Source organism: Anguilla anguilla, chromosome 16, assembly GCF_013347855.1.
Source record: "Anguilla anguilla isolate fAngAng1 chromosome 16, fAngAng1.pri, whole genome shotgun sequence".
Lineage (NCBI taxonomy): Eukaryota > Metazoa > Chordata > Actinopteri > Anguilliformes > Anguillidae > Anguilla > Anguilla anguilla.
In genome coordinates this window covers 10337557-10358576 of record NC_049216.1, presented here as the reverse complement: position 1 = coordinate 10358576, position 21020 = coordinate 10337557, and the positions used below count along the sequence as shown (strand labels likewise).

The following is a 21020-nucleotide window of genomic DNA, read 5'->3' as shown; positions in this document are numbered from 1 at the left end:
CACACACACACACACATACATACACACACACACACACACATACACATACACATACATACACACACACAAACACACACACACACAGACACATATATACACACACACATACAGATACATACATACACCAACACACACAAAACACATACTCACACACACACACACACACACACTTGCATTGGATAAGTAAAGGTGAAGCACTGCACATGTCTATGCAGTGGCAGAGGGAGTCTCTGGTTGAGGTCATGCAGTAGAGGAGTCAGCGGGAGGTGAAATGGAATCTGTGCTGGGCTTTTACAGGAGCGCCACAGGGGCGGCGAGGGTGTGCCGGACACCAGCAGCCACGGAGCCCAAAGAACTGCGAGATGCACGCCCCCAAAATTAGCTGCAGTGGGCTGGGACGGGACAGGCGCAGGGTGCGGAGAGGCCGCGGATGTGACTCTGTTAGGCGTAATAATGATGGATGCGGTAATTTCCCAGAGTGCTCTGTGCCGTGAGGGTCAGCCACGCCCACTGTGTCCCCCCTCCCCCCCGCTCATGTGTGTTAATGAGTCTTTAATAGAGCGCTGCGGCTCAACACGGACCCACAGGGAGCTCAAACGGGGACAAGGGAAGCACCACAGATCATCCCCGTTTGCAGACATTTCACTGCTGTGTGATGCACATGAGCACGCTGTGCTCAGCTTTAATTCTGTAACACTGAGCACACGTACAGACTGTACTGCGTTAATTCTGTAACACTGAGCACACGTACAGACTGTACTGCGTTAATTCTGTAACACTGAACACACATACAGACTGTACTGCGTTAATTCTGTAACACTGAACACACGTACAGACTGTACTGCGTTAATTCTGTAACACTGAACACACGTACAGACTGTACTGCGTTAATTCTGTAATGCTGAACACGCGCACGCACTGTGCTCAGTGCTAATACTGCAATGTCCAACACATGACCACACAGTGCTGTCATTTCTGTAATGCTGAATAGACACTGTGCTCAGTGTTATAGAAATCCCATTCTCCTCCCCTAACACACACACACACACACACACACAAACACATGCATGCACACATACACACACACACACACACAGACACCCACACGCACGCACACAAGCACGCACACACACACACACCCGTGCAGAATGCTCAGGCTGTTTTTGGGAGGGAGAGGTAGAGGAGAGCAGCCTGTTTATCACAGTCTTTCTCCGGTTTCCTCCACAGGGCCCAGACACCGCACACTGAATCAGCACTGAGTTACTGAGCAGGCGGGCGTTTATGAGCTCTGCTCCTTATTTCACCGCCATCTGAAGAGGGATTTCAGCCTGACTGTCAGCTCAGCACAATCAGACCAAGAGTGTGTGTGTGCACAGAAATATGCGCACACACACGGACACACACACACACACACGCCCACATACTCACACACATACGCACATACACACACCCACTCATGAGAGCACCTGCGCGCACACACACACACATACACACATACACACATACACACACACACACACACACACACACACACACACACACACACACACACACACACACACACACACGCACAGACACACACACACACACAGACACACACACACACAAGCAAGCACACACAGACACACACACACGCCCACATACCCACACACATACGCACATACACACACCCACCCATGCAAGCACCTGCACACACACCCACACACACGCACACACACACACTTGCATTGGATAAGTGAAGGTGAAGCACTGCACATGTCTATGCAGTGGCAGAGGGAGTCTCTGGTTGAGGTCATGCAGTAGAGGAGTCAGCGGGAGGTGAAATGGAATCTCAGCTGTGCGTCAGAACGCTGGCTTTTACAGAACGCCGCAGCCAGGCTCCGCCAGGCTCCGCCAGGCTCCGGGAGGAGAGCGCCGGGGCTCGGTCTGATTCAGGGAGCGCGCGTACGGACGTCTCAGGACTGCCCGGAGCACCGCTCTCAAGCAGCGCCCCCCCCTCCCGCGAGAGGAAGCTCCGCACCGCGACACAATAAAACACTTTTACTGTTGCCCGGTAACTAGCGCGGCACTAAAAGCCAAAGACCGTACAATAGGGTTTCCCCCCGAGTCCAATCCTAAATCCGTTTTTTTATTTTCTTTTCCCCTCTCTCCCTCTCCCAACGGACGCCGCGCTCGCTCTGGAAACCGGATCCGCCGGAAGGCGAGGCGGGGACAGGCTACGCTACGCTACAGGCTATGCTACGCTGCGCTACAGGCTACGCTACACTACGCTGCGCTACAGGCTACGCTACACTACGCTACAGGCTACGCTACGAGCTACGCTACAGGCTGCGCTACGCTGCGCTACAGGCTACGAGCTACGCTACGCTACGGGCTACGCTAAAGGTTAAGCAGCGGTGTTTAACGGACGCAATGAAAAATGCGCTGCATGCGTGCGTGCGTTTGGGTGCATGCGCGGCTTCCTTTCAAAAGTGTAAGAGTGCTAGGTTACTGTTAGCCCTTGACGGCAGTATAGTATAACGGCTAAGGATCTGGGCTTGTAACCTAAAAAGTCACAGGTATGATTCCTGGGTCGGACACTGCCATTGCACCCTTGAGCAAGGGACTTAACATGCATTGCTTCAGTATATATCCAGCTGTATAAACGGATGCAATGTATACGCTATGTAGCGAGTTGTGTAAGTCGCTCTGGATAAGAGCGTCTGCTAAATGCCTGTAACGTAATGTAATGTAGTATTGCAACAGTAACAGAAAATAGAGAACTTAATCAAGAGAATTAGCTGTTATAACCAAATTATGATAGCAATAGAAGTTGTTGACCTCCATGTGGGTGTCAGTGGAGAGCCCCCCCCCCCGCTATAACAGGCCCAGTTCTACTACCATGCAACAGGTCATGGGCTCCAAACTCAAACCCTCCAAACCCCTATACACCAAGGGAATAAAACCGAAGAGCCTCTGTTATTCAGGTCAGACGCTGGCGGGCGTTGTCACGCAGGTTAGAATAACATTTGCAGGTGATGTTACTCGGGTTAAAATAACCCTCGCAGACGCTGGTTAACTCCCGTGGATTTACACCACCTCTCACACGAGAACAGGAGGTGCGAGCTGTCATCTTCTCCCCATTATAAAGAGGTGTGATCTCTCAAACCTCCCGCTCCGATCTGCTCATCAGCTGACTACTGCTTAGCGGGAGCCGTGTCAGCCAGGCTCCGAGGCAAACGCCTCACCGACAGGAGCTAAACCTCCACTAAAAACCGCCACTAGCATCAACCCTTAACAGAGGTCCCCCTTACCAACTCTGCTCACAGGCTCCATTACCAACCCTGCTCACAGCCTCCATTACCAACCCTGCTCACAGTCTCCATTACCAACCCTCCCTGCTCACAGTCCCCCTTACCAACCCTGCTCACAGTCCCCCTTACCCTCCCTGCTCACAGTCTCCATTACCAACCCAGCTCACAGCCTCCATTACCAACGCAGCTCACAGTCTCCATTACCAACCCTGCTCACAGCCTCCATTACCAACCCTCCCTGCTCATAGCCTCCATTACCAACCCTGCTCACAGCCTCCATTACCAACCCAGCTCACAGCCTCCATTACCAACCCTGCTCACAGCCTCCATTACCAACTCTGCTCACAGCCTCCATTACCAACCCTCCCTGCTCACAGCCTCCATTACCAACTCTGCTCACAGCCTCCATTACCAACCCAGCTCACAGCCTCCATTACCAACCCTGCTCACAGTCTCCATTACCAACCCTGCTCACAGCCTCCATTACCAACCCTGCTCACAGCCTCCGTTACCAACCCTGCTCACAGCCTCCATTACCAACCCTGCTCACAGTCTCCATTACCAACCCTGCTCACAGCCTCCATTACCAACCCTCTCTGCTCACAGCCTCCATTACCAACCCTGCTCATAGCCTCCATTACCAACCCTGCCCACAGTCTCCATTACCAACCCTGCTCACAGTCCCCCTTACCAACCCTGCTCACAGTCTCCATTACCAACCCTGCCCACAGCCTCCATTACCAACCCTGCTCACAGCCTCCATTACCAACCCTGCTCACAGCCTCCATTACCAACCCTGCCCACAGCCTCCATTACCAACCCTGCTCACAGCCTCCATTACCAACCCTGCTCACAGTCCCCCTTACCAACCCTGCTCACAGCCTCCCTTACCAACCCTGCCCACAGCCTCCATTACCAACCCTGCTCACAGCCTCCATTACCAACCCTGCTCACAGCCTCCCTTACCAACCCTGCTCACAGTCTCCATTACCAACCCTGCTCACAGCCTCCATTACCAACCCTCACTGCTCACAGCCTCCATTACCAACCCTGCCCACAGCCTCCCTTACCAACCCTGCTCACAGCCTCCATTACCAACCCTGCTCACAGCCTCCAGTACCAACCCTGCTCACAGCCTCCATTACCAACCCTGCTCACAGTCTCCATTACCAACCCTGCTCACAGCCTCCATTACCAACCCTGCTCACAGCCTCCATTACCAACCCTGCTCACAGCCTCCATTACCAACCCTGCTCACAGCCTCCATTACCAACCCTTCTCACAGTCTGCATTACCAACGCAGCTCACAGTCTCCATTACCAACCCAGCTCACAGTCTCCATTACCAACCCTGCCCACAGTCTCCATTACCAACCCTGCCCACAGCCTCCATTACCAAACCTGCTCACAGCCTCCATTACCAACCCTGCTCACAGTCTCCATTACCAACCCAGCTCACAGTCCCCTCTGCCACATCGCATACAGGAGGGACACGGCCCCTCGGTATTGTCCAACTTTAACAGGACGTCCCTGTTGAACAGACAGTGATGCAGGAGAGCATAACGGGTGTGGAGTTTGGCGCCACCAGCAGACGGGCAGGAGCGGCGCTGCCACACGGCAGCGGGACCTGCGTACAGCGTTCGCTCCACAGCTCCGCGCCCGCCTGCTCGCGCGGTCGGAGGGCCGTCGGCGGCGGGCACATCTGGAGCCGGAGATAAAGCGGGCCCCGCTGGCAGCGACGGGGCATCTGGAGCCCGGTTTCCCGCGTCCTCGTGTACTTTGGCTATTATGAAAAGTGTGTGTTTTTCCCTGATTGTTGCCAGGCGGGCAAATATTTAGACAGCTGTTTGGCGGTCAGATGTTCCCATGGTGACGCGTCAGATAAGAGCCTCGGCAGACGGGCTTGGGGGGGGGGGCCTCCCGCCTTCCCACGATGCCGAGCGGCGGGGGCCCGTGGGTCAGACACGCAGGCGCCTTCCCCAGCGGAGATATACGGGGCTCCGCCCCCGTCGGTTTTTCTCCGCCCCGCCCTCTTCAGAGCGAGGGCCCCTCTCCGGTGTCAATCATCATTGTCGTCGGGGCGACGGCGGCGGCCCGTTAACACCGCGACGGCGGTGAATCACGCCGTCGCCTCAGGCGAGACCCGCCCCCTTCGCGCCTCCGTGATTTAGCAGAGTCGCCCCTCCCCTGCCGCGCGTCACTCAAACCGCCGCGTTCGTCTCCGCCGCGCCCGGACGGCGGCGAAACGAAAGAAATGAACGCGTCACTCGGGATCGCGACGCTCGCCGAACCGCTCTCCGAGAGCGAGACGCGCGCCGGGCGCGCAGGCGAGGATCGCAGGGAAGCGCTCGCTGGCAGAAACTCCTTCGCACAAAGCGCTAGAAAATCTGACTGATTCAATTATGCAGAGTGAATGAAGGACTGATTGACGTTCTACTCGTACGTAAACGTTTGAATGAAGTCTAAATGCGCGATGCAAATCGAGACGCTCCGCAGGGAGCCACGCCGGAAGAGAGCATCGGTTTTCGAGGAATAGGAACAAGACAGGATGTGACTTAATCGCATCCTGGAAATTTGGAAAATGTATTGGATGTTCTCGCAATGAGCACTTCTTTCCAATCATATAATGAAAAGACTGCGAAATCCAGATCCAAAAAGATGCACAGATGTAATGGATAAATCACAGCGTTCATACTTACTTGAGGATCTGCAAGCTACAGGTTCTGGTTGATATCTACCCTGGTAGAGAGAGAGAGAGAGAGAGAGAGAGAGAGAGAGAACCTCAACCGGCATTCTCTTAACGACCAGCAGGGGGCACCAACAGCCTCAGCTGGGAAAAAAAAGAACTGCTGGGAATGACATCCCAAATGTAACGAGGACGCTGCATCTATGCTAAAGAAATTATAGCGCAGGAATTTATGATCCCTGAAAAGAGCACGTGGAAGGGATAACTGAAATGCGAAATGCGGGACGCGGGCGGGTCCCTCCCATTGTTAGCGGCGCCGCGTTCCGGCGCAGCTTGCGGCCCGTTTTAATTTCGCGGGATTTATGGGCACTTAGGGGGAAAGATAAGTTTTAACTGTGCCGAATTAAAACTACATGAAATAAATTATACATTTTAACTCTGCGGCGCCATTAATAAGATATTAGCTGCGGTGATTGTGCCAGGCCACTAATCACGCTCTCGAAAGTGATAGCCGCCACAGTTATTACGACTGAAATAATAAAGACGGAGAACGGGCATTGTTAATGAGCGCTTTATAATTAAGCTTTATAAAGTTCGAGTCACAGTTTGCGTCGGGTATCAATCTCCGCGTTTCCTGTAAAGCACTGGACTTCGGAGGACCCCGGAATAAGGGATCCCCTTTCCAACAGGCACAAATATTTACCGTCAGAGCCAAGTGTTACAGATCATCACAACCACACACAAATGTACACCATTAGAGCTGAGTATTATGGATCAACACACCAACACACATCTAAAACCATTAGAGCTGAGTATTATGGATCAACACACCAACACACATCTAAATCCATTAGACCTGAGTATTATACATCACCACACATTCAAAACCATTATACCTGCGCATTATAGAAAACACACACATTTAAAATCATTAGAGCTCGATATTATACATCATCACACACATTTAAAACCATTAGACCTGCATATTATAGATAACACACACAGTTAAAACAATTAGAGATGAGTATTGCAGATCACTACGCCAACACACATCTAAAACCATTAGAGCCATATATTACAGGTCCTCACAAGCACAGACCTTTGAATAAGTTTTTCCATTTAGATGGAAAATTCTCCAGACGCCTCAATCTAGAGTGATTTACACAGATTACATTTTACATGCAATCCACTTACACAGCTGGGTGTCTTCACTGAAGCAGTTCAAGCTAAGCACCTCGCCCGAGAGCACGAAGGTAGAACCCCAGCGGGGGAACGGAACTGAACCTGTCACCTTTGAGTCATGAGTCTGGATCTCACAACACCATATTACACTGCCATCCCATAATGCCTTTAGGGCCTCACACTAGGGACCAACATACCAACACGCAAACATGCACCCTTAGAGCTAGCAATCACAACACAGACTCATACAGAAGTGCACCTTTGAGTGCAGGGCTACGAATCATACAGACACACACAAATATCACATTCGAGTCAAATACTTTATTAGAAATATTTGCCATATAGGCACCAATAAACAATTGACAATTATTGACAATTTGGTTCAACAAAAAACATCTCTCATGAATGTATGTTTCTTAAGACCGGACAACTTTGATTCCTAGTTTAACAGATTTTTTATTTTAAGAAAAATGTGGCGAGCCAGAAAAAAAAAAATGTATCCGTGTAAAAATACAGATTTAGACGGCCGGCAGCTTCAAGACTCAAGAACAGCAGCACCCCTCTACATGAGCTTGTGCAGACAGGAGTCCACTACCAGAGTGTCTTTGACAGCCGGTTACTGAATGCCCGGTCCGCACTTACATTTAACACATTTTAAAATATTACATTTCAGGTTACTTAAAAAAATAAAATGTATGAAACAGGTTAATAAAATGGATGTTTAAAAATTGACAGGAACTGAACTCAATTATCAATTATGCAAATTTTTTAGTAAGTGTACAATCAGTTACTCATTTACTAATGCACACGTTACTGAAATTCATACCGATATTAAAGCATAAGCAATGTATTTATGTCAAACACAGAACCATTTGTAAAGACTAATGGTAATTTGTAAAGTTTAGAGAAAGGGGAAATTATTCAAGATAGATGTGTTAAATAAATGCAGCACTGAAAATAAACAGCATTTCAGTCATAAAGCAGCCTAGCCACACAAGTGATCAGAAGAATCAGCGAATTCAATTTTATTTGGATCGTGCTATTTAGACAGACACAAAGCGAGTTTATTAGACCGGGAGCCCCAGTGGCCTCGTTTGAAAAGCTGCGGTACCGGGGAAGGTGACGTCACGGTAAAGCCGAGCCGCTAAAAGACGTGAGATCTAATTTTACGGCGCCGCACGGCTGATGAAAGGCACGTTTGCTCCAATAACAGTCATCATGACATTCCGAAAACGCCGGGGCTGGCAACGTTCAATTCAGTTCCGAGCTGAGAGGCATCTGTGTCGATTCACAAAAAAACCCTCACATGACGCAAATATTCAGCGGGGGGAAAAGGATGCGCGCAAGAAATCTCGAGCCGTCCGGAACAGCAGCAGCGAACGACGCGCCGATTTGAAGTCGCGCGCTTCTCGGGTTTGACTGTCGGCACGTAAACAAAACAAACACATCAGGCGAGAGAGCTGGGGAGCCAGGAGGAACGCTATTTTTGTAGTAATTTTGACTGGTTACAGCCGCAATGCCATCCGCGAAAAGTTGTGACAGTATAAATATGCACAACCACACCGCGAGCGTGTCCTTAAACCACACAGAGACCTGGAAATAGCCGCACAAAAAAAGGAGGAATGGTCTCCCGCATTGGCTCAAGAAATAAAGCGAGAGCACATCGCCACAGCGCTTTGAGATGCGAAGCACGGCACTGTTTAATAAATAATCCATATTAGGAATGAATCATTTTGCTTTGTTTGAGAAAAGTTCAAAGCAGGGCATCCGTCAAAGCAGGCATCTCAAACTCAAATCCTGGATGGCCACTGTAGCTGTGGTCGTTTAAAGGGTCCCTGTAATTAAGTGCTTAATTTAAGTCATTGATTGGCTATTAAGAGTCAGGTCAACTCGTTGCCGAGGCCTAAATTGGCTACTGATTGAAAGGATATGCCAAAAAGGGAAGGCTACCACAAGCAAAGACTGTGGCCCTCCAGGACTGTAGTTTGAGACCCCTGCTTTAATGCTTAATCAAATCAAGTCTTCTCGTTTCATCTGCAATTCTCAGGGGTCTGTAGGAGTGTTTGTACAGCATCTCAGGACAAAGTATTATAAATATACATCCAACCCACGCCTCAAATATACACCCACCGAGGAAAACATTCGCTATAATCACAGTCATAAATACACACATGTAGAGCAAAATCTGGGGAGAAATCATGGATGTCAAAATCAATATATGGACAACCGTGTGTGTAAAGTGATAATGCTTTTCAATCCAAGCAATTATCCAGCCTCTATTGGTGTAAGTTTACACAGAAGCCTTTCCCACAACGCAATGCTGCGAAACACAGGAGGCGCGGCGCGATTTTCGGCTGCGGCGCGTCGTTTCGTGACAAATGGCAAACGGGCGGGCGACTAATTGAGAAAGGCGAAAACAGACGCGAGAGCAAAGAGCAGCTGTGTAGAAGACCCCGCGAAAATTAAGCCCGACAGCGCACCTTTACGACAAAAGACAATCACGCGGCGTCAGAGCTGACGTCGCTACGCCGCCGCAAAACACAATTCAATCTGTTATCTTGTCCTAGTGGTTAAGCAATTAAAAGGGTTATGCGCGCAGCCAAATTGTCTATTGTACCGCGGCTATATTACAGCCGATTATTATATTATTATTGTCATATTAAGCGCTTTGCAGATTACGAATGAGCACCGACCGGTTTGTTTCATTGCGTTTCTTCCGCTATTGTGGGTAGGATTAATTACTTTTGATTAATTACTTTTCTAATGAGTCTGCAATCTGACGGGTCAGAGAAGGGGTTTCTGTGAAATTACGCCGGACTCGGTCCGACTTTCCTCTGAAAATGCCTCGTACGCCGATTCCATCAAATAATTACTTGATAAAATGAAACCGCTGTAAAAGAGGATGGATTTTCACAGTGGAAAGAACGGCATCTGGGAATTGAACCTGCAACACATGGAGATACAGCGACCTGCTCTAACCACTATACCACACTGCTCCAACCTCTACTCCACAAAGCTGCATTGGGAATAGTGGTTGAACAAAAATTGATTAAAGTTTGGATAAAGCATAGCCATAGGAAACAGTATAGGAAGTGATGTAAGGCATTGGCGCAGGTTAAGTCATGGCTATAAGAAATGTATGGGGGATAAGGGAAATTAGCAGACATGATAGTGGTCCTGCCACAGCCGCTAGCATTAGCTTTAGCCTTTCATTCACTAAAAACCACACCGGCCAGGTTCTCCAGGTTACCCGCCTGACCCCTCTTTGTCATCCCTCATGTTCTGGCGAGGATGGAGAGCCCCATCCCGCTTCCCCCCTCACCTGGTGCCTGGGCACCAGTAGCTCCATTTCCCAGGGATCGGCTCTTTTTGCCTGGCCCGCCCCCCTCTCACCACACCGGCACGTTTCACGGAAGGCGCGGAGGGCGAGCCAAGCAGCTGGGCACCGCGTCCAACCTCATGCCCCGTATCGGCATCCCTTCCAACCGCGACCACTACTTACTCCCATTTACATTTTTGGCACTTAGCATAGCATCTTTTACAGAGCAACTTGCACTACGCTTACATTTTTTTACCCACTATCCACATGTGCAGCTGGATACTTTACAGAAGCAACTCCGGTTCGGCACCTTGTTCAAGGGTACGACCACCGCGCCCCACCATGTGATGGACGACCCTGGAGTCACAAGCCTGGTTTCCTGGCCGTTACACTACACTGCTGCCCTGGCAACGGCATGCATGTGACACGGACGCAATAAAACGCAATTTAACTGTGCGCTGCAAGGGCAAAAAACACATAAATGGAAATCTTGTAAAAGTACAGTTATGTACCGGGGGGAATATACTCATGTGGGTGATGTATAGGTGGAATTGCTAGTTTATTTGTAACCATCTGAACAACATATGGCATTTTATAAGGAAGAGCACCTCAGTTACCACTTCACCTGTCGTACAGTGACCACATATTCTCAGTTCTTTTGGTATCCATGATTTTTTATGCCTGCCTTTTTCAATGGCTAGGTTATGGCCACTGAGCCTACAATTGGTAAGGACTCATCTCTGCCTCATATCCCGGACAGTAACAAGATATTCATCTGATTCGTATTCTTGTTTTAGGGCCAGGTAGCAATTAAGCTTGTTTTGTGTTTTGGTTTGGCTGTTCCAATGTTCCAGATAAATTGTTTTATTTTGTTTAACAGTTTGGTTTACTCTGATTTGTGTTTTTGAAGCAGTGCTGGCCTGAGATATGTTATTGTTAGGTTTGAGATGATTAGTTAGCCTCAGTTCCAGCTGACTTAGTGGACTCTTTTCAGGATTCAGCTCTTGGGTTTGAAGTGCATGAAACTGCATAGTTGTCTTGGGACTTGATTTGAGATGCATCCAGAATTTGAGTTAGCTTTTTTGTATGTTTATAGCCAATGGAAATCGTCCCAATTCAGTCCTGCGTGCATTTGTTAGCTGTTTTTCTTTGGACGTTTGAATTGTTCTGCAGAATTCTGTATGCAGGGCTTCAATTGGATGCTTTTCCCATCTAGTGTAATCATGCTGACTGAGTACACCCCATACTTCACATCCATATAAAGCAATTGGCAGGATTACACTGTCAAATACTTTTGACCAAATTCTAATTGGAATATCGATCTGGTAGAATTTTTTTCTGATTGCATTGAAAGCTCTACAGGCTTTTCTTTCAGTGAATTTACTGACCAAAGTTTCCCGAGGCACTGATTTGCAGTCCTAGGTAATCATAAGACAGAGTGAGTTCTAGGGCACTGTTTCCTAGAATGAACATGTGTCTGCTATCCTGAGGTCTTGCTTTTTTTGGACGATCATTATTTTAGGGTTTACAGTCAGGGCCCTGTTCTGGCAGTACTGATCTAGCAGATCCATATGCTGCTGTGGCCCCTGTTCAGTGGGTGACAGCATCACCAGGTCATCAGCGCAGAGGAGGAATTTAACTTTCATCTTATTTAGTGTTGGGCCAGGGGCTGTAGATTGTTCCAATAAACACCACTAACTTGTTTATATAGATATTAAATAGAGCAGGGGACAAGTTACGTCCCTGTATAAGACCTTGTGCTTGAGTGAAGAGATCAGTTCTTTCATTGCCAATTTTTCTAATTTTACACATTTATCATTTGATTTAATTATGTCATAGACTTTACCCCTACGCCACTTTGGATAATCTTAGTATAAATAGTATAAACCTTCTTGCCAAATCAAAACAAAATGCTTTTTTAAAATCAATTTATTTTGTTTTGTTGGTGTACATGTTGATTAATTAGGGCATGTATGTTATAAATGTGATCACTAGTGTGGAAATTTGGTAGAAAATTCAGTAAGGAAAGCGAGTTTTCGGGGCATTGACAATACTCCAGAAAACCCCAGATTACTGCTTACACCTTTGTTCAAAATTGAGACTGTTTGGTGATATTCGTTCAGATGAGTTTTCAAAATGGGTTTTCCAGATATTAGTTTTGTACGGTCAGATTTTGTGCACTTTTGTCGCTCAATTTGTTCCATTGTCTCCAGAACTGATTTTGATCAATAGAATCCTCGATTTCTCTGAGGTTTTGATTATAATGACTATGTTTTTTGTGTCCTAAAATCATTTTATACTCTCTCAGTGTTTCAGCATAGTTTTGACGAATTTCAATATTTTGTGGTTCATGGTGTTTTTGGTTGGACAGGTGTCTTAGTTTTCTTCTGACACTTCAGCAGTCCTCATCTAACCATTTTTCTTTTTTTGGGTCTCTGATGAGATTTGTTACTTTTGTTTTTGAGATCTGCTTGGCTGATTTATAAATGTATTTTGTTGATTTGTGTAACAGCCACATTTATGTCTGATTGGTTTAGATGAAATGCTCTCTCTCTCTCTCTCTCTCTCTCTCTCTCGCACACACACACATAAATACACACACGTACACTTATACACACATACACACACACACACTCTCACACTCACGCATACAATCTCTCTCTCTCTCTCTCTCACACACTCACACACACAATCTCTCTCCATCTCTCTCTCACACAGCCGTGGCTGAAGCACTGGACCCAGATCGCGCAGGGAGAGCTCTTTGAAGATGTTATTTTGGGAATCCGCGCTCAAGGTCGTCCTGCGCGGCGCGGGACTGCGTGGGCGTTGCCCGGGCAGCCGTTTCCAACAAAGAGAATGCGTTAGCGGGCCTCCGCGGAGTTCGGCGATCTGACAGGTGGATGTGAGATAAGCCCCGCTCTGACGGAAGGGGCTAAACAAAAGCCGAAAGAGAGGGGGGGCACCGCCGTCCGAACCCCGCCGCCTGGGAGGCGCGGTAAACCTGCGGAAGAGTTCACGCGTTCTGGGGGGAGAGGAGAGAATCGGCCAATCGGCTCGCTCCGCGCGAGCTCTCTTCCTGTCAGTCACTCGCTCGCGCAGGGCACAGCTCCACTGTTCACCAGCCTTAGAGGCTACTTGCGTTAGCAGCAGCTCTGGTGTGAATGCAACCGCTTTAAAACTGGCTGCAAACAGTGCCAGCAGAGTTAGCGTCCTCGGATAACTATAAACTAACCAATGGGAGGGTGGGGGGCGGGATCATCGCAGCAAATGCACTGAAAAGAACAAGTGGCTTGCAGGAAGGAAACATTTGGAAGGAGGAGACAGACAGAGAGAGGAAAAACTATTGAAAAATTGTGATGGCAGGTGTAAACCATCACTGTAAATTTAGACTAAAAACAGAGGCTCCATAAATTCTCCAAAAACCTTCCCCTGAAAGTTGATTTGACCTGCGTGGCTAAAGATGATATTCCAACCTGTTTCCTGACAAATATTGTAACTCGAGGGATCTGGCTTCAGTTAAAGTACCGTTCAGCCAGGCGTGGACCAGTCTGGTCTCTGCATCATTATCGCCCACTGCTGCTGATGTGGGCAGGCGCGCTCGCTGAAACAACTGCCTCTTTTATTCATTCCAGTCAGTGTCTAAACACTGCCACCCAGTGGCAGACTGCAACACTACATGAACACAATGGTGGAAAAAAAGTACATAATTGGGAGAGAAACCTAAATGCTCTCACAATAAAGCAAGTTAGCATAAGTATTTAAACTTGTGACTCGGGCAACATTTTAATTCTGCAGTTCTAGTCCATTTGTACCGTATGGGGTAGCCTAAAATAATAGCACAATTGTACGCAGGAACTTGGCTTTACCGTCAGGAGTTTTCGACCAGTTTTGATCCAGGGACCCCACCCAGGCTCAAAGGCATCTCTGAGACCCTAATCAGAACATAAAATGGTTCCACTTAAAAAAAAATGTTTCATAAAGATCACAGGGGGGATTTAACAGTGTGACCGCAGACCGCCTACAGTACCTACCCAGGTTTATGCTGAGCGAAAGGACAGAGACCTGCGAGTGGACCGCTGGGTCTGCCGGTGGGAAGGGCTCGGGATGGATTCAGAGACTGCAGTAACCCTCCTTCGCTGCAGAGGTGCCGCCGCGCCCCGAGCGCCCAGCCGCCAAACGTCCCCAGTTAGCGGCGCTCAGGATTAACCTCGGTGGCACACGTTTACCTCGTTAAGCCATTACGCGAGGGGAGGAAGACCGAACGACGGAAAAACCTCAACATTCCTCCAGGGAAGGGGATTACGGGACCGAAAATACTCCTTATTATTTTATCTGGGCGAACGGCCAATAAGAGCAAGCGGAGCCGGGGGAAGAAACACAGGCTTTTGTAAGCATAACTTCCTTAAACGATGCTGATAAAACGCAAACAAGGCTTTTCTTTGGCAGACGGCAATTGCAAACAGCACTGGGCTCACACTTTTTTGAAATCAGCTTTAGTGTGTCTTCACAAAAGACCTAGAGTGAAGGGAAAAAGATTATGCACACACCTGTTATTACTTGAGGCTTAAGCTTGCTCAAGTATTAATTTGGATTGACCTCTTGGTCTCAGGTTGGATCAAAATGTATTCAGTCTGATTGCCATGAGGTTAAATAGTAGGTGTTAGCTAAGAAGCTGCTAACATATGTTAAAGTTTTAGCTGTGAAACTGCCAACACAAATTATAATAGCGTCATAAGAGTGACGTGACATGCCAAGTGGTCCAGACGGCACGTGGTAGGACATACTCCTGAAAGCAGAGAAGGGCTGTGCTGTTCCATTGGCTTTCCCTACGGCCTATGAGAAAGCCAGCTAAACCATGCAACACAGTGAATTCTACTACAGAGCAGTGTCATACAGTAAGCTCCACTACAGAACACTGTCACACCGTGAGCTCAACTACAGAACACTGTCATACAGTGAGCTCTACTACAGAACACTGTCATACAGTGAGCTCTACTACAGAACACTGACATACAGTGAGCTCTACTACAGAACACTGTCATACAGTGAGCTCTACTACAGAACACTGTCATACAGTGAGCTCTACTACAGAACGCTGTCATACAGTGAGCTCTACTACAGAACACTGTCATACAGTGAGCTCTACTACAGAACACTGACATACAGTGAGCTCTACTACAGAACACTGTCATACAGTGAGCTCTACTACAGAACACTGTCACACAGTGAGCTCTACTACAGAACACTGTCACACAGTGAGCTCTACTACAGAACACTGTCACACAGTGAGCTCTACTACAGAACACTGTCACATGACAGCTCTACTACAGAACACTGACATACAGTGAGCTCTACTACAGAACACTGTCATACAGTGAACTCTACTACAGAACACTGTCATACAGTGAGCTCTACTACAGAACACTGTCACAGTGAGCTCTACTACAGAACACTGTCACGCAGTGAGCTCTACTACAGAACACTGTCACGCAGTGAGCTCTACTACAGAACACTGTCATACAGTGAGCTCTACTACAGAACACTGTCACGCAGTGAGCTCTACTACAGAACACTGTCATACAGTGAGCTCTACTACAGAACACTGTCACGCAGTGAGCTCTACTACAGAACACTGTCACGCAGTGAGCTCTACTGCAGAACACTGTCATACAGTCAGCTCTACTACAGAACACTGTCATACAGTGAGCTCTACTACAGAACACTGTCATACAGTGAGCTCTACTGCAGAACACTGACATACAGAGAGCTCTACTGCAGAACACTGTCATACAGTGAGCTCTACTACAGAACACTGTCATACAGTGAGCTCTACTACAGAACACTGTCATATAGTGAGCTCTACTACAGAACACTGTCATACAGTGAGCTCTACTACAGAACACTGTCACACCGTGAGCTCTACTACAGAACACTGTCATACAGTGAGCTCTACTATAGAACACTGACATACAGTGAGCTCTACTACAGAACACTGACATACAGTGAGCTCTACTACAGAACACTGACATACAGTGAGCTCTACTACAGAACACTGACATACAGAGAGCTCTACTGCAGAACACTGTCATACAGTGAGCTCTACTACAGAACACTGACATACAGTGAGCTGAAGTACAGAACACTGTCATACAGTGAGCTCTACTACAGAACACTGACATACAGTGAGCTCTACTACAGAACACTGACATACAGTGAGCTCTACTACAGAACACTGACATACAGTGAGCTCTACTACAGAACACTGTCATACAGTGAGCTCTACTACAGAACACTGACATACAGTGAGCTCTACTACAGAACACTGTCATACAGTGAGCTCTACTACAGAACACTGTCATGCAGTGAGCTCTACTACAGAACACTGACATACAGTGAGCTCTACTACAGAACACTGACATACAGTGAGCTGAAGTACAGAACACTGTCATACAGTGAGCTCTACTACAGAACACTGTCATACAGTGAGCTTTACTACAGAACACTGTCATACAGTGAGCTCTACTACAGAACACTGACATACAGTGAGCTCTACTACAGAACACTGACATACAGTGAGCTCTACTACAGAACACTGTCATACAGTGAGCTCTACTACAGAACACTGTCATACAGTGAGCTCTACTGCAGAACACTGTCATACAGTGAGCTCTACTACAGAACACTGTCATACAGTGAGCTCTACTACAGAACACTGTCATACAGTGAGCTCTACTACAGAACACTGACATACAGTGAGCTCTACTACAGAACACTGTCACATGACAGCTCTACTACAGAACACTGACATACAGTGAGCTCTACTACAGAACACTGACAGTGAGCTCAACTACAGAACACTGTCACACAGTGAGCTCTACTACATAACACTGTCATACAGTGAGCTCTACTACAGAACACTGTCATACAGAGAGCTCTACTACAGAACACTGTCATACAGTGGGTGCAACTGCAGAACAGCGGTCTCACACAGGCTCTCCGTATGGCGGTCTCCGAGAAACATATCGCCATACACTCAGCCAGGTTTGGAGCCCAGGAGAGCCACTTAAAACCTGCACCTGCAATCAATAACGGCCGGCATTAATCCCGGGCTGAGGAAAAAAGTGATTCCGACAGCGTAATAGAACAATTTGTTATCTCCCATAAAACTGTCTTTGTCCTGTGATTTTCCTCCCCCCCTCGCCAGACCACCGCTCGAAATTAAAAGACAAACTACGACGGGGGGAAAAAATGATAGCTCTTTTGCTTTCATTAGATACTATCGACACATCGGTGAAAATACCTTTTTAAAAAACAGAGATGTAATCGCGGCGCACTTAAAGGTTAGCAGATGCGGTCTGAAGTGTGTTAGTGCATCGGCCGCCGGTGTTAAATATCACACTTTCCATCAGCAGGCAAATTGAAAGCGGTTAGAGTTTTGAAAATGAAGAAGTGCACGTCTCCGTTCAGAGACACGAGAGCAACGGCCCAGCGACCGCGACTCCTGTTTCGGGCACGGGGACACCGCGGCCACGGGACGGAAAGGGAAACTGCGCCCCCCTGTGCAGGGGAACATTCACGCTCAATATTTACTTTACTATGCATCCAGGGGCAATTCGTCGGCAGCTGACAAAGTAAATGAAACCATCTTGGCCAAAGATTGTCACAAAGTGCATGCAAGGAAAAAAAAACAAGATTATAACAGGATAAAGAAAATTAAATGAAGCTTCTTGTGTCATAAGAATCCCAAAACAGCCCTTCAGTTACAGCAGCTCTGGTCCTTATAGATCTATACCAAAACATACATATTTTTAATATTCTGCACACCGTTTGTCCAAACCCTGCCCCCTCTATTAATAATTATAAATGCATTGCTTATATACTTAGAACCTGGTTACGTTACAGTTCATTTGCTTATTGGCTTTATTCAAGTCAAAATGTATGCACTCATTTTTCCATGTTGTTTTCATTATAAGCTTATTATTTCTTACACTTCCAATTTTGCATCATGAAACACACACATATCAGGCCCCTTGAAAAACAAATGGCGATTTAAATGGAAATACCAATCTCAATTCTCAGGGAAAACTATCATTTAAATGAATTAAAACATTAAGATAGAGAACTCCACTTACCATAACACCCTGTTCAGCTGTAGTCTTTGCTGCGGCAGAGCCTGCCCGTGCTAGGGAAGTTCAGCTGTCAGCGTCACGGTCACAAACGGCGGTAAATCTAAAAGTCTTAGGCGATTTTCGGCTTTACAGCTGAAAGTCAACGGCAAAGCAGGCTGTGTTTTAAAATAAAATAAAATAAAAAACTATTATAAATGTTGCCATTGTTTGCAGTTCATTCTGCCTCCCCTGCAGGCCTCGAGCTCTCAGCCCTCAGTGTGACGTGACCGCATTTACTCAGTGAGGGAAATAACTGACAAGATACAGTATACCGTTGTATTAACAAGTCACGAAAGGACAGGCTGCATTTCAATTTCAAATCATAAAATGAACTCGGTGTCCCTCAAAACAGATACCATAAAACGTTTTCCACAGTTAGTGGGAAAGCAAAAGTGTCGGCCTGAAATTACCTAGCAAATCTTTTCGAATTTTGTTCATGCGATTGAATTGTATCCCTGAAAAAGCAAATGCCCTAACAAATCTATAACCTCGTTGTGTTATTGTTGTGCACAGTCAACATTGGTCGGGTCAGTGATACATTTTCTCATTCAAAAGCATCCCATCTATGACGATGCTGTTGACAAGTAAAAACATTAGACGCTCCTGCTCCTGCCATTACTGAATATGAAATTACACCATGACAACACGTAAATAAACATACCTTTGTCATCGTTTCTTTATGCCCCGGGAGCTGGCCATTCCCATTTAAAATCTTTACTGTCCTTGGTTTTACTAGCAGGCTCCCAGCATGTAAACACGTTCACTGCAGTTTAAATCACCTTGGTTTACCAACGTTTCCTTTTCGGTTTCTTTATACCACCATTATTATAAGTCACAACTTGCAAATCGTCCTTCCTTTACGGTGCTGGTGCAAAAACCGCTCTGCGGTTGCACTTTATTTTAATGAAAGAACGGCCTACTTGATTGTTAGTCCTGTTTTGCAGTTCCTTTATGAAACGCGCGCGCCCGAACGCGCTCCGTTTAAAAGCGCGGAACTGATCTCGACGACCAATGGGAAAATATACTAAATGTGTAGTTCATTGTTGATACGATCTATTATAATTGTGTAACACGTCTTGTCGACCATCAAGGTATTGCCTATTGTGTTTTCTGAAGTAATGTTTTTATATTTTATGACCATATTGTTGTGTATATTGACCATATTTTGTCTTGGCTTACTTGACCTCTTCGTAGAAGCAAGTGATTCCCCCACATTGGGATCCTGCGAGTGGTTTAGGATATAATTATTTGTTGTGTGTGATTATTTTGTTGTAAACATTTACATTTTTCCTCTTTATTAGTAAATATTTAGCTCTCTGCTGTAAATAAACACCTGCCCTTTCCACATATTTTAGTGTTGCCTCTTCCTGCCGCCTCCCTTGGCCATTGGCATCCCGTTACATCTTGACAATAACCATCTGTCTTCTTTTTCCTTTCTTTCATTAATTGTACTGCCCGACATATGAATATTAATGCGACTGAAATAGGCGTGCCAAGAAAAGGCATTTTTCTCTTGCAGATATCGAGTCCTATAGACAGCGGCTATCATTCATTTCTCCCTGTGTTCTAACATCCCTCACCCCGCCCACCCTGACTCACCTGACCAGCTGAGAGTCAGGGGGTGGAGCTAACAAGTCATAACTGTTACTCATGACCTGACCTGGGCATTGACCTGTTACTCCTAACCTTAACTCCACCCCCAGAGTCCCAGCGCTTATCCTTCCTTACCTACACCTCTGTTCTCCCGAGTGGTCAATGCCCAGCATGCAGCCAATGCACAAGGCTAATGGTACAAAGATCACATATATATATGCACAATGTAACCAGAGGTGGGTAACCCGGCTTCAAAGAGTAAAAAGACTGACCATGTATTTGCTCCACCACCATGCACTAAACCAGCTGATTCTAATTAGCATAACTCTTCAGCATGATAGGAGAACTAATTATTGTAATCAGCTGGTTTAGTGCATGGTGATGGAGCAAATACATGGTCAGTCTTTTTACTCTTTGAAGCCGGGTTACCCACCTCTGAATGTAACATGCTAATGCACAGAACAACACATGCTGGGTCATGTAGCTGGAGGAGAGGCCGAGTGGATGTTGGGGGTTCCTCAGTCCTGGATTCTATAAAGACCAGCGCTCTTCAAGCAGTAGGGTCTGTTCGATTTCGTTTCCACTTCAGGATCAGCTCTCCAAGGTCAAGAGTAAACATCGCTGGATACCACATTCGACCAAAAATCAGGGCCTGCTGTCATCATAAAACACCATGAAACATTACTCTCTCATACTATTCAAATGAAGCACACTGTTATCGCTGAAAACTGTTACCCATCATAAAGGGAGAGTCAATGGAGCTTTTAGCCTTCCATCAGG

At 46.9% G+C, this 21020-nt stretch overlaps 1 long non-coding RNA gene across 1 annotated transcript in view; it reads right to left on the bottom strand.

Annotated features, from left to right (window-relative positions):
- LOC118215718 overlaps positions 1 to 19583 on the bottom strand; it is a 73336-nt gene extending 53753 nt beyond the window's left edge. The window contains exons 1-2 of the long non-coding RNA XR_004762877.1: positions 19309 to 19583; positions 18612 to 18740 (exon numbers count right to left, since the gene is read on the bottom strand). This is a non-coding gene — a long non-coding RNA (uncharacterized LOC118215718). The remainder of the gene's footprint in view (positions 1 to 18611; positions 18741 to 19308) is intronic.
- Between the last annotated feature and the right edge of the window lie 1437 nt (positions 19584 to 21020).